Below are 14,710 nucleotides of genomic sequence, written 5' to 3'. Positions count from 1 at the left end.
GCCAACAGTTTGGAAACATGGTGGCCAAGTCAATTATCATGAAGTCATGAAAAGGAAAAGGGAAGGAATATGGCTTGAGTGAGCTTAATCTGCACTCAAACTAAACCCATAAAGTACATATAGGATCTTTGCTTTAATTATTATATATTGTTGGGTTAGTTAAATAGGTGTCAGAAGATTTGGATCTTCAGAGAAGCTAGACTTATAAAATATGATAGTTAGGAAAGAGTACAGCCCCGGTCATCTAAGTACGTGAGAGACAATTAAATTTCGATCAGCTTTTAAATTTAATACATGTGACTGAGATTTACTTGTTTTTCACGGTCTCTCGAAAACCGTCCCTTAATTAGGTAAACATGTCTGTGAAAGAAAATATATTTGACAACTTTGCTCCCATCAGAGTCTCTGAAAGCTAGCTAGTTTAATATCACAAGACGTCGTTGTTGACCACAAACATATCTAGAAAAGAAAAAGATTGTGGTTTTAGCATGGCGTGGTAGGGTTCATTATTAGGATTGGGGGCCCAAAAGCCCATGAGCGCTCGCTTTGCCCATTATGTTTCCATAAAGTCTGCTTGACCGATCTTATAAGCCCAACCCGAAAACTCATTCAATGTTAGTATTAATATTTTTTTACATAGTTATTAGTTGAAAATGTGGACTAATTATTGCATTAGACCATAATATTTTAATTTTGTATTCTATCTTGTCTATCGTTAACCACAAAAGAGATAATTCATAGCTTTTTTATACTTTTTCAAATACAAATAAATATATTAAATATAATGACCTTGTCTACCCAAATAATTTGGCCCAAAAAAGCACGTAAGGCCCTGATTCATTGGTGGGCCCGGGCTTTTTAAATAAACAATCCTGCCCTGCCCCGGCCCGAAAATTTGAACAATGGCCCTGCCCAATGATCACTCCTTCATGGTGGTAAAAAAGCAGCAGGGCCAATTTCAATAAAAATAAAAAGGCAGCAGGGCAATCCTGATCGATCAATTGAATTTCGCAGAAGAGGTTAAAATCGAATTGAATGGGGATCGCCGTAGCCGGAGGAGGACGGTTAACTGATGGTGCAAGCTCCCCCGCCATAAATTATGTGGATTCTGTATCTCTCCTAGACTCCTACAACCAATAATTCTTCTTGTGCCTTTATATTTATCTTCTGCATTTTCTTTCTCCTACAGCCTTTTACATTTATCAAGGATGGAGGCTTATTCCTATGCCTTTGGTAGGTAAGTGCAAAAACAAAAATTTCCTTCTTTGTGGGTTAAGAGTCCTAGTTGTCACTAACTCACTATTATTAAATCGATGGGAATAAGTTTTCCTTGCACAACCAGGATTAAGGGTAAGGGTGCCCATGTATGTATTAAATATTCTCCAACCTATCCAGGGAACGTAGGACCCTGCTACCAATTATATTCTGTACTATAATGCTAATGTTCTTTCGCTAACAACCATATTGCTTGCCAACTACTGCAGGAGCGGCGAGTAGTGTTTCTGGAAGGCTTGGTAGCAAATTTGAGCAATCACAATCAAATGTCCCTCGCGCTGTAGGGGAATGCAGGGGAGGCCAATCTTGGTATGTATTTCTGCTGCAGTTTATGTTTTAGTGATTCAATTAGCTTGTACATTGACTGCTCTATAATTTACATGGTTGTCTTGTTTAGGAGAAGGAAGACATTCTCTTGCGGTCTTACCTCCATTAGTGCATCTAATTAGCAGCTAAGGAAATGCCGACTGTTAGTCTAGTTTTGAGTTGATTAAAGATTGTTATTGTAAGATAATGGACATAAGTAGATACCTTCGTGCAACTTCAACTATGACTTGATATGCATCGAAGACGACAAAAAATATCATCCGGATTTTTGCGGAGACCTGAATTTTTGTGATTGTGCTTGATATTGATACAATTTACTTGACATCATTGATTTCCTTGCGTATACGTCACTCATTGATGATTGTTTGTACTATCCAGAGATTTCTGGCATTGGTGTGTCCACTAGTTTTCTCTTTATATCAAATTTAGAGCTCTCCACCTTATTTTTGCATCCAAGGACTGGCTACGTGAATTTTTCTTTGAATACAAGAAATTTAACAACTAAAACTATCAAGCAGAAATTATTTAAGCTCAAAGTGAAAGATAACAATTATACACTTGAAATTCTGTTATCTAGATAGTAGATATACAGAAAAAGTGCTGATGTTACAATTTTACATGTACACAAAATATGTGAAGCAAAAAAGAAAAAGAAATTCAATCCACATAACAACTAAGATAATAAAATACGCTATACACACTTCAATATTGATAAGGACACATCCTGTAATCCAGAAAAGTGCTGCTGAATCCACCAGTGCTCAATAATTCCAATCACAGAAGAGCAGGGATTTACCTGTAGCTTTTTGGTTGATTCATCTTCCAGAGAGTTCTGTGAATGTAGTAACCTGACTTCCATCCAAAGTTGTCTCTTGGAATGATGGAGGCATGGCTGGCCACACAAAAACAGGTCCTTCGGTGGGCGACAATAGTGGATCTGCTTCCCTTTAAGAACGTTAATGACAATTCTCATGGAAGGCCTCTGATGTGGATTAGGATGGCAGCATGCTAATCCCAGAATCAGCACACATGCCATATCATGCTTACCAATATCTCTATCCAATCTCGAGTCGACAACTTCAAGGATCGTTCCCTAATACACTATGCTATTGTTGTAGTTGTTCTGCTCGTTTTGATTACCAGGCCTTCTTCTGCAGAAAACTTCTAGCACAAGAACACCAAATGCATAAACATCTGTTTCAACAGTAGCCCTTCCTGTTAGAAATGTTTCTGGAGCCATATAACCTGGTATTCCTGCAATCTCTTTGGTGGAGTGGTGAGTTAACTCACTTTGCTGAATGGTTCGAGCCAGTCCAAAGTCTCCCAGCCTGGGGATGAAATCCAAGTCTAACATGATATTGCTGGCTTTTATATATGTCCCGGTGATGTACTTTCTTCTCGCATCCAGTGTGAAGATAATCTAACGATTGAGCAACCCTACCTATTATGGTGTGCCTTCTTTCCCAGCTCAGAGTTGATTGTTCTATTCCCTTGCGCAAATTCTCATCCCAGAATATGAATCTGTCTGGGTTTCCATTTTGCATGAACTCATAGACAATAAGAAGCTCATGGCTTTCATAGCACCATCCAATTAATTAGACCAAATTTTTGTGATGGAGGCTTCCGATTGTTGTTACTTCTGCTATGAATTCTTGCTTGCCTTGACATGAATCCTTTGAGACTCTCTTGACCGCTATCTCTTTATTTTCTAGGATTCCCTTGTAGACTGTTCCAAAGCCACCTTGTCCAAGCTTGTTCTTAAGATGAAATTCTTCTGTTGCTGTCTGAAGTTCTTTCGGTTTGAATTTCTTTGGAACCATAGAATTGCTTTGAATCTCTTCTTCAATCCTCGGATATGCATCCTCCAGTTGCGCCTTTTAACTTTTTGTTTTCCAGTCCAAGTAAGGAGTAACTCCTGATAGCAAAAAATCTCCTATGGCTGCTGACACTGTAATCCAAACCCACAATAGGTCTGAATTTTCGTTTATATGTGAAGAGTGGAAGTCCCAGGACTATATGCAATTTAGATCAGTGTTATTTCCAGTTGAACCTGAAAAATCCCACAAAAACCTTCTCTGGAAGATAAGCTGAGAGATCGAGAGGGAGAGACAAAACCGGATTCTTCATTTCCTCCACGGTTTTATTGGTGAAGGAAATAAAGACAGTGATATTCTGGCTTTGGCTGTCATATTGACTGTCTCTGTGTAATCGCTTCTGCTCGAAGGATTAACATCATAGCTAATCAAAGGCACTAGTTTGATTGAATAAATGCTATTAACATCCAAGCCGACGTGGTTGTCATCAAAATCTTCAGAGTAACTCTTGATTGTGTCAAATTCTACTGCCACTACTTTGGCTTGGGGTAGATCGATCCAATGGAATTTGCATTTACAATTCCAAGCCATTTTCCATCACGTACTCTTCTCAGGAAGACTATGACTGATTAAGATACAGGCCAAGCCTTCAGCACCCGGATTAGTTCTGGGAGCGATATTATGCACAAAGGTTGCACTAAAAGATGCTTTGGTCTCAAGACCACCTTTACTTTTCCTATGAAGCTGTAATGGAGTTTTATAAAAAGCATTCCAGATTGATTCATGATGGAAGAGACACTAACATCAGGAGTGACTTGGATTGCACTTTTAACTATTTGTGAATTGTGAAGAATAAAATTATTCGAATCTTTTTCTCGAAATATTGGGTAGCTGAAGTTCAAGCATGCTGCTGGAGTAAGAGCACCACACAAGAGGGCTAAGAGGAATACAAACATTTTTATTAAAGAAAACTGCAACCAGCCCAAGAACATTAGACTGTATAGACTTGAAGGACTGTGCACAAGAAGGAAGAAGGTGAGCTTCTATGGTTCAAGAATACACATTCTTTTGCGAGATATTTAAGGTACTTAATTTATGCCAGACTGATTAGTGATAGGTATCAAGTGAATTGTTTTGTCTTTTTGCAAGTTCTTGTCTAAATGCGTACAATGCTGTTGTAGTACTATCTTATATTCCTTTTTTTTTTTTTATATATAATTTTTATCGCAACTTAACATGAACTTAGAAGTATTCTGTTGTACATATACACCATCATGGTTGTGCAATTGTGATTGCTTGAAGATTTGTAAAATATTATGTGTTTTATGTTTAATTATCTATAGAAGGAACAATGATCGGTAAAAATTTGCTGCTCTTATTGTCAACTGGTTTTGCTTCCAAATTCTACTTTCTACCATTTGTTATGATTTTGAAATTCATGTGTAAACACTAGAACAAAACTGGAGGAAATGTGGAAATTGGGACAGTTTTGTTTTTTTCGATGACAGAAATTGGGGCAGTTGGTGTTCATATCTCCCTCAAACAAACACCAAGTGTGGGTATTGTTAATACTTTCTTTCCTGCAAAACATGTACACTACTACAGGGCCCAAGCTTTTAATGAATTCATATATTTTCATTTTTTTTATTGATGAGAGGGTGTTTATAAAATTTTATATTGAAGTTGATGGGAAACAGAGCCTGCCTGACATCCATTTCTTTTTCTCTCATCTCTTCTCTTTCCTCTTTGTTCTCGATCTCATCTTCTTCCCTTCTCCTTGAAGAACTCACCGAAACCATCAATCCATCCATCTCTCTTCTCTCATCCTTTCCCTTCAGTTACAGATTTAAATGCTGGAAATTATATTGGTTTCATCTTTTCCCTTGCTTTTTAATTACCTTGTACGTTTTGGTTGTTATAGTGAGGAAGCTAGTGGGTGGATTCAACGCGAAGGTAGTCGTGCATTCTCCGCCTCCTAGATCTGGGACAACTCAGCAGCAAAACTATTGTTCTTAACTGTATGATATCAGATTTGGGAAGTCTTGTACAGATCAGATTCTTTGCTCTGTACGTAGATGTATTCAGTTTGCCAACCTGTTTGATTTTGAAGGTCACAGGATGCTCAAGGCCTCTAGCTTTGTGGAACTCCTCGTATGATCAGTGCGACGATTGAAGGCCTTGCTCGGTTGGCTTATGACCTTGTTTCAACTGCTAGCAATTTGCTACATTTCTTTTAGATCTGAACAATTGTTTATTGGGCCAAAAATAAACACCGAGTTTTGTTTTTAAAGTCAAAACCAATCTCCAATGCTTTTCTCTTGAGTTAGTTAATTAACTCCCTCTCTATTTTTATGTATATGCAAGGATCGCCGTCATGATGATGCGACCAAGTTAAACCGGAAGAACCTCAACCGGAAGCTGGTTTCAGTGTTTCAATAAAGTATTGGTCTATGCCTATCATCTCTAATCCAAGATCTCAAGTGTTTCATCACTTGAGTAGGATGGCAGTGACTGAACCCAAGAAGAACATCATTCACACCGATCAAGATATTAGCCATCCATCCCCAGAAAGATGAAATAAAATGAACAAGATCAAAGATAGCAGCCATCCATCCCATCCCAAGAAGACTCGATATTGGACCAGAAGCAATTAAAAGAAAAAGAAAAAAAAAGAAGTAATTATAATAATGATCTACCCACATTGCTGCTGTTAGTGGTCCCAGTATGTCAGAGCTTCTTCAGAGAAGCCACACACAACCCAAGTTAATCGAGAGACTATTTAACGTGGCTGCACTGCTGCAGCGTGGCTGTGGCTGTTAGACACACACGTGTGTCCTTTGAGGTAATTTTCTCACACGTGTGTGTGGCTTTTGCCCATAAATGTATGTAGTGGTGAAATGCATATTGTGAACATGAGAAAATCTACGAGGAAGTCCAAAACCTGATACCAACTCTGAAAACAGAAACGGACGAGAATACACACACACATATTTAGACATACACATACACCAAAGGAGAAACACCTTCTAGTATATAGTTCTTACAATATAAGCCATATATGTCAAGCTAGGTACCAATGAAACTCCTACAACGGTCGACTTGAAATCCATATAAAACTTTAATATCGTGTAACTCATGCTATACTTTGTAACACTGGATGCTGTGCAAGAGCCTTGTAAGTCTGCAAATTTTCTATCTAACAAAAAACTACGTCCCAGGAAAGAAAGGAAAAAGGAAAAGACATATTCACATTGCCTGCATCCTGCAAGCAAATGAGCTGTTATATAACTTCACGAAAATTTAGTTACAAGATCAAATATTAATGAGTTCCGAAGAAGGCGCTTAGAAGAATGGTTGAAAATCCACATATATATATGAAAAAAAAAATTAGTTATTTTTTGATTCTGATGTGAGATTTTTCTGGTTATTGTTTCTGAGACATACCCTTAACTCCAATGATCACAATAGGAAATTAGTAAAGGCTTAGCTAGCTAGGTCAGTCTGGTTTTCATGTGATTCCTGGTTAGATTGTAAGGAATTTTAAGTCCTTTGAAACTTTAGGGTAATGCACTCTAGTGTATAGCTTGGTACAAATGCAATTATCTTCAAAGTTGACATGCGTCAAAGACCACAAATTTTTTTCCATCCTATCATGTAAGCTTTTATTTGGACTTGCATATAACACAGAATTCATCAAGCACATGCATTTAAAGTTTAATTAAGAACAAGAATTAAAGTTTGTACATTGACTACTATCCGGATCATATTACAATTAGGAAAGTGAATAAATATTGTAATATGTGGAAATCTAATTAAGATGTGAAGTAATATTCACATGAGCATAATATCTAGTAATGTTTGCAGATTAGAGACTAACCATATGCAATTAGGATTCCTCAATGGGTAAGGATCCTTAAGCATTGTCTCCTATAAATAACATGGTCCCTGCCTTCACAATACACACAAGCATTATACTATCCCCATTATAGAGAGTATTGGAGAAAGGCAGAAGATCAAGTTATCGGCTTCGACACAATGGCGTCTTCTTCATCAAGTAAGTATTCCGGAATCATTGGCCTCTGTTTGATATATCTATGTTTGTGTTCTTATGGTGATATGCTATTTCAAAGGATTATTTTACATTTGGTATCAGAGCCCTAGCATGTTTGCCTAGGAACCAACCAAAGTAATTTTTAAGCATGCCAAAAGTTTTTGTCAAGAAACAAAGAAAAAAAAAAAAAAAAAAAAAAAAAAAAAAGGAGGAAATATTTTTTGTGTTGGGCTTGTAAAGAATTAAATAAATAATCCGGAAGCCCACCATTAACCTTAAACCCGAAATCTCAGCCTTAATCAAGAACAACGGCAAAAGATAGTTTTTTCTCGACCGTTGACAACAAAAGAAGGAGGGGCTGAGGAATTCCTTTCCTCTGAAAGTTTTTCAATTCAAAACCCGATTGTTCCTTGCTTGAATTATGAATGCGATGTCGAATTTTGTCTGCCATAACCTTGATTGCAGGTTGCTGTGCTTAAGGTACGCAAACTAAACTCTAGATTTTAATTTGATAATTTATGCAAATTTATGGGATTGTGTTTATGTTGTTGGTTATAATGATTCGTTTGTTGTGATTGGATTGATGGGCTGTTTCTTAATTGCTGCTTTAATTATAATCACGGATAGAAGCTTAGGATTGCAGGAACCTTAGAATCCTATGAATTTTTTTTTCCAACAACTGAAGTTCTTATCCCTTAAAGGATTCGTGCAGATACATATGTTTTTATTCATATGAGCGAAATTTTTTTTTTTTCAAAATCAAGTTTAATTTCCGCTGCAATACAGTTTTTCAAAATCAATTTTATGCTTGTATGAACAAAACAGTGAAACATTCTTGATCCAATTGAGAAGTTTTGATAAAATTTTCAGCCAAAGCAGTTAGTTTTGTTAAGATTTCTCAAAAACTACAGATATAAGGATCAAGGTTGCAGGGATGTACAAAGCTATTAGATGTTCTTCCAAAGAAGGTTCTAAAATTCTTAATAGATGTTGTACATAACTGGCACATTGCAGAAACTTTAAAACACATAAGGAAAGAATAATTTCCTAAGGCCAAAGCTAGGAAGTTATTCATAAAAAAATTGATGTTTTAAGACCTCTGGTGGTGTGATAAAGAACATAAGGGTTGGTTGTACTTCTTGCTCAAATGTGTTGTGCAGCTAACAAAAATTGCAGAATGGGGTTGTTATAAAGATTGATTGCTTGTATGATTGTTTTCCATGCTTATGTGTTATTGACGTATGTATGTAAAATCTAAAGAAACATGCATAATTGTTAGGCTAAAATAGGTACTTATGCTAGTTTATTTCTATTTTCAGCCATCAACCCTGCTACCATGAATCTCACCATTGAGACCTTGACTGGAAATAATTTTAAGAAGTGGAAGAATGACCTAGAAATTTATCTAGGTGTGTGGGATTTAGACTTAGCTCTCAGAGAACCCAGACCAGTTATTGTGACCACCAGTACTAGAGCTGAAAAAGACAAAGCAGAAAAATGGGACAGAGATAATAGATTGAGCTTAAAAATTATGCAGAAAGCTATGACAGAAACAACAAGGGGAGGGATTCCAGTGTGTAATACAGCTACAGAATATCTTGAGGCTATAGAGGAGAAATATAAAGAGAGTGATAAAGCCGAAACAGCAAACCATTTGAATTCTCTAATGACCTTGAAATTTGATGGAGTTAGTAGTGTTAGGGAGCACTGCTTGAAGATGATAGATGTAGCCAACAAACTGAAAGCATTAGAGTCCCCTATAGCTGATCCTATGCTAGTACACATGATCCTGATGTCTCTGCCTCCTCAGTATAGTCAACTTATCACAACCTACAACACTCAGAGGGAAAAATGGAGTATAAATGAGCTGATTTCGATTTGTGCGCAAGAAGAGAGTAGGATTAAGAAAGAAAAGGGAAAAGGTGTGGCTACTGTAAACCTAGTGAATAAAGAGGAAACCAAAACTGTTCACCAAAAGAAGTCTTCTAATTCATCAAAGAAATTCCATAAGGGCTCTACTTCCGCTGGAGGATCTCACTCACTGAAAGTAAATAAGAATCCAACAGTCTTCAAGTGCTATTTTTGTGATAAGGTAGGGCATCTGAAAAGGAACTGTCACAAGTATAAGGGATGGTTGTCTAAAAAAGGTAATAAAATCTGTTTTGCTTGTTTTGAGTCTAACTTAGTTAATGTTCCATTAGATTCTTGGTGGCTAGATTCAGGGTCCCCTATTCACATAGCTAATTCTTTGCAGGGATTCATAAGAAGGAGGGCACCAAGTAGGGCTGAAAAGAACCTGTTCGTAGGCAATGGGATGAGAGTCGCAGTAGAAGCCATAGGAGATGTCAGACTTAGATTAGGACCTGATTTTGTTTTAGAATTAAACAATGTTTTTTATGTACCTTCCATGAGAAGGAATTTGATTTCTTGTTCACAACTTGTTGAAGCTGATTTCAGCTATTTCGTTAATAAAATTGAGTGGATTTTGTTTTACAACAATGCTCCTGTTGGTAAAGCTTTTATTGTGCATGGTTTATGGCAATTGACTTGTTCTTATGTCTCTGAAACTTTTCTTGTTGAAAACTCAGGAGTTAAAAGGAATTTTGTGAATGAAAAATCTTCAAACCTTTGGCATAAAAGACTTGGTCACATATCTAAAGAAAGAATTCAGAAGTTAGTCAAAGAAAACATTTTGCCTGATCTAAATTTTGCAGATTTAAATGTGTGTGTAGACTGCATTAAGGGAAAACTAACAAATAGCAGTAAGAAGGGTTCAACTAAAAGTCAGAATTTGTTAGAAATAATACACACAGACATCTCAGGGCCCTACTCCCCCCAAACCATATGTCGAAACCAGTATTTTATAACCTTTATAGATGATTTTTCTAGGTTTTGTTATGTCTACCTAATTTCGGAAAAGAGTCAAGCACTTGAAGTATTTAAAATTTTTAAGAATGAGGTTGAGAATCAGTTGGAAAAGAAAATAAAGATAGTGAGATCCGATAGAGGAGGTGAGTACTATGGAAAATACGATGAAACAGGACAACATAAGGGACCTTTTGCACTTTATTTAGAAGAGTGTGGCATCGTAGCTCAATATACAACACCAGGGACACCACAGCAAAACGGGGTAGCAGAGAGAAGAAATAGAACACTAGTAAACATGGTGAGGAGTATGATGTGCACTACAGGGTTGCCGAGATTTTTATGGGGAGATGCTTTAAAAACAGCAAATTATATTCTGAATAGAGTCCCTAGTAAAGCTGTAGATAAAACTCCTTTTGAGTTATGGACAGGGAGAAAGCCTAGTTTAATGCATTTGCATGTCTGGGGGTGTAAAGCTGAAGCAAAACCGTATGATCCTCAGTTGAAAAAGCTAGATTCTAGAACTGTCAGTGGCTACTTTATAGGATATCCAGACAAATCAAAAGGTTTTAGATTTTATTGTCCTAACTACCATCTTAGAATAATAGAAACGAGGAATGCAAAATTTATTGAAGACACTGAAGCTACACAGAGAGAAGATATGAGTGATTTTCTTTTGGAAGAAGAGGAAGCTGTTGCTAGAACCTTATCAGAAAACAATCAGCAAAATTTTGTGTTGCCTGCACCTTTCCCTATTACAACAAGAATTGATAACTTTGAAGAGATCCCTGAACATGCTGAAAATCCACCTCAAGTTCAGATACCAGATCCAGTAATTGCACCGAATCCTCCACCAAGTCAGCAACCTCCAGAGCATCCTCAACCATCTATTCAGCCACAAATGCCAATTCAACCCTTGAGACAATCGCAGAGAGTTAGGAGACCAGCAATCTCAAGTGATTATGTCCTTTACCTTCAAGAAAAAGATTTTGACATAGGAGAGGAAGATGATCCACTAAGTTTTAAGCAAGCTGTTGAAAGTGTGCATGCCAAGAAGTGGCAGGAAGCAATGGAAGCAGAGTTACAGTCAATGTATGAGAATGAAGTATGGGAATTAGTTGAGCCTCCTCCTGGTATCAAAACAATAGGCTGCAAGTGGGTATATAAAACAAAGAAAAATTCAGATGGGAGCATAGAAAGACATAAAGCCAGACTTGTAGCTAAGGGGTTTACGCAGAGAGAGGGAATAGATTATAATGAGACCTTCTCACCTGTTTCAACTAAAGACTCTTTCAGAATAATTATGGCCTTAGTTGCACATTTTAACATGGAACTGCATCAGATGGATGTTAAAACTGCTTTCCTGAATGGTGAATTGTATGAAGATATTTATATGAGGCAGCCTGAGGGTTTTATTGGTGAAGGCAGTGAGCACTTAGTGTGTAAACTTAATAAATCTATCTATGGTTTAAAGCAAGCGTCTAGACAGTGGTATCTCAAGTTCGATTCAATAATGGTGTCACATGGTTTTGTCGAAAATCCACTAGATGAGTGTGTATACCTGAAAATTAGTGGGAGCAAGTTTATTTTCTTGGTTCTATATGTCGATGACATTCTTCTTGCCAGCAGTGACTTATCTCTTTTACATCAAACAAAAGACTTTTTATCTAGAAACTTTGAGATGAAGGATTTAGGTGAAGCCTCCTATGTACTTGGTATCGAAATCTGCAGAGATAGAAAGAAGGGTCTTTTAGGTTTGTCTCAGAAAAATTACATAGACAAAGTTCTTAAAAGATTTAAAATGGATAAGTGTGCTCCAGGGGATGCTCCTATGACTAAGGGTGATTTGCTGCATAAAGATCAGTGTCCCAGGAATAATTTAGAACAAGAATCCATGAAAGATAAACCCTATGCCTCACTTGTTGGGAGCCTGATGTATGCTCAGGTTTGTACTAGGCCTGATATTGCTTATTCTGTTGGAATGTTGGGTAGATTTCAAACAAACCCAGGTCATGCACATTGGGTGGCTGGAAAGAAAGTCTTAAGATACTTGCAGGGCACTAGAGACCATCTTTTAGTGTATAAAAGAATTGAAAATCAAGAACTGGAAGTGATAGGATATTCAGATGCTGACTATATAGGGAAAAATAAGTCCAAAACTCAGAAAAAGTCCACATCTGGTTTTGTGTTTATGCTTGCAGGTGGCGCAATTTCTTGGAAATCTGTAAAACAGACTTGTGTGACTACATCTACGATGCATGCTGAGTTCATTGCATTATATGAAGCCACTATACATGCTGTGTGGCTTAGAAACTTTATCAAAGCCATTAGAGTAATGGATTCCATTCACAGACCCTTGCAGATTTATTGTGATAATAGTGCAGCAGTGTTCTTTTCAAAGAACAATAAGAGATCCTCAAAAACTAAGTTTGTAGATCCTAAGCATCTTCTGGTTCGAGAGAAAGTGAAGCATGATGAAATTGTAGTTGATCATATTAGTGGAGATAACATGTTAGCAGACCCTTTTACAAAACCCTTAGCAATTGGGGTTTTTAAGGAACATGTTATGAATATGGGATTGATTCAGTCATTTGACATGGCTTGAATCAGTGGGAGCTTGAGAGAAGCTCAGTTTTGTAATTTTTCTTTTGGTTTCTGTTTGTAACCTCTTGAATGCCATAATAGACAATATTTCCAGATTTATTAAAGTCAATATACATGAATTAATGTCTCAGATTCTTATGTTTTATGATTGCTGCAGCATATGATTGTTTGATAAGTATGTACATGTACTAGTTTTTCGGATGTTTGATAAATGCATCCATGATATTAGATCTATTTGGCTGTTTGATATGTTTTGACAGTTGCAGAAGATCTTGGTTCTCTTTATGAGAAATAGCAGACTTCTCACGAAGTATAAAGAATGATTCTGCAAGTGCAGAATAAAGGAGGACCTTATGTGGAAATTCAGGTACTTTCATTCACAATGCAGTATTCCACATGATTGTATTATGCTGTTGGTGGTTTATGTGATTACAACTCTGTTTCTAGTGATTATAGAAAACTGGCATTGCTGATTTAGATGCAAGTTTTTCTTTAGTTCTGCTACAGTGGTTGTGATCATATTAACCTTGAAATTAGATTGTAGAAATGTACAATATCAGTGATCACAAAAGAGGTTCTTGTCATTGCAGTTGCTTGATGAACCAATATGAAAGTCCAAGTGGGAGAATGTAAGCTTTTATTTGGACTTGCATATAACACAGAATTCATCAAGCACATGCATTTAAAGTTTAATTAAGAACAAGAATTAAAGTTTGTACATTGACTACTATCCGGATCATATTACAATTAGGAAAGTGAATAAATATTGTAATATGTGGAAATCTAATTAAGATGTGAAGTAATATTCACATGAGCATAATATCTAGTAATGTTTGCAGATTAGAGACTAACCATATGCAATTAGGATTCCTCAATGGGTAAGGATCCTTAAGCATTGTCTCCTATAAATAACATGGTCCCTGCCTTCACAATACACACAAGCATTATACTATCCCCATTATAGAGAGTATTGGAGAAAGGCAGAAGATCAAGTTATCGGCTTCGACACAATGGCGTCTTCTTCATCAAGTAAGTATTCCGGAATCATTGGCCTCTGTTTGATATATCTATGTTTGTGTTCTTATGGTGATATGCTATTTCAAAGGATTATTTTACATATCATTCCCCTGACCTGAATTATTACAAAACTACTGTTTTGGATTGATACAAACGTTTGACATTGCAATCTGAAAGCATAAATTTATATGACCAATCACAACGATATGTTACTGTTCCTCGCATTTGTTTATTTGTACCATCCAGAGATTACTGCTATTGGTGTGTCCATTAGCATTCCTTTATGTCAAATTTAAAACTTTCTAATCATATAGCTCTTTTGGCTTTTAGGACGATGTGTCCTTCTGTTTAATTAGGTCATCAACCCGCCACCTTGCTCCTTGTTACACATTTTAGTCTTTGATGCTGCTACGGAACCAATTCCCCTTTCTTTGTTTGTAATTTGTTTTTGTTTCCCATTTTGTTCCCTGTACGTTCTCTTTCAGGTCTAGAGAAAGTTTTGATTGCCCCAAAAAAAAAAAAAAAAACAAAACACACACACACACCTTTTTAATCATTTAATGACTGACACCGGTATATAATTTCATTTTTTTTAGGAGACTGATTCCTATAAAATTATAATTTTTATTATATGATATTTTACAAATGAAGCAAAAAAACAGTGACTAATTTAAGTTGAAGGAAAAATATGCAATTTTGCTTACAATTCTGTTCATCTTGATACTACAGAAACGTACTGTTACTGGACCTACTAGTG

General features: G+C 36.6%; 1 pseudogene; it reads right to left on the bottom strand.

The window, feature by feature from the left end:
* Positions 1-2,393: 2,393 nt before the first annotated feature.
* Positions 2,394-4,372, bottom strand: LOC133723044 (probable L-type lectin-domain containing receptor kinase S.5; annotated as a pseudogene).
* Between the last annotated feature and the right edge of the window lie 10,338 nt (positions 4,373-14,710).

The sequence above is a fragment of the Rosa rugosa genome, chromosome 7, assembly GCF_958449725.1.
Source record: "Rosa rugosa chromosome 7, drRosRugo1.1, whole genome shotgun sequence".
NCBI lineage: Eukaryota > Viridiplantae > Streptophyta > Magnoliopsida > Rosales > Rosaceae > Rosa > Rosa rugosa.
The sequence above is the reverse complement of the archived record's forward strand: the minus strand, read 5'-3'. Positions and strand labels throughout refer to the sequence as shown.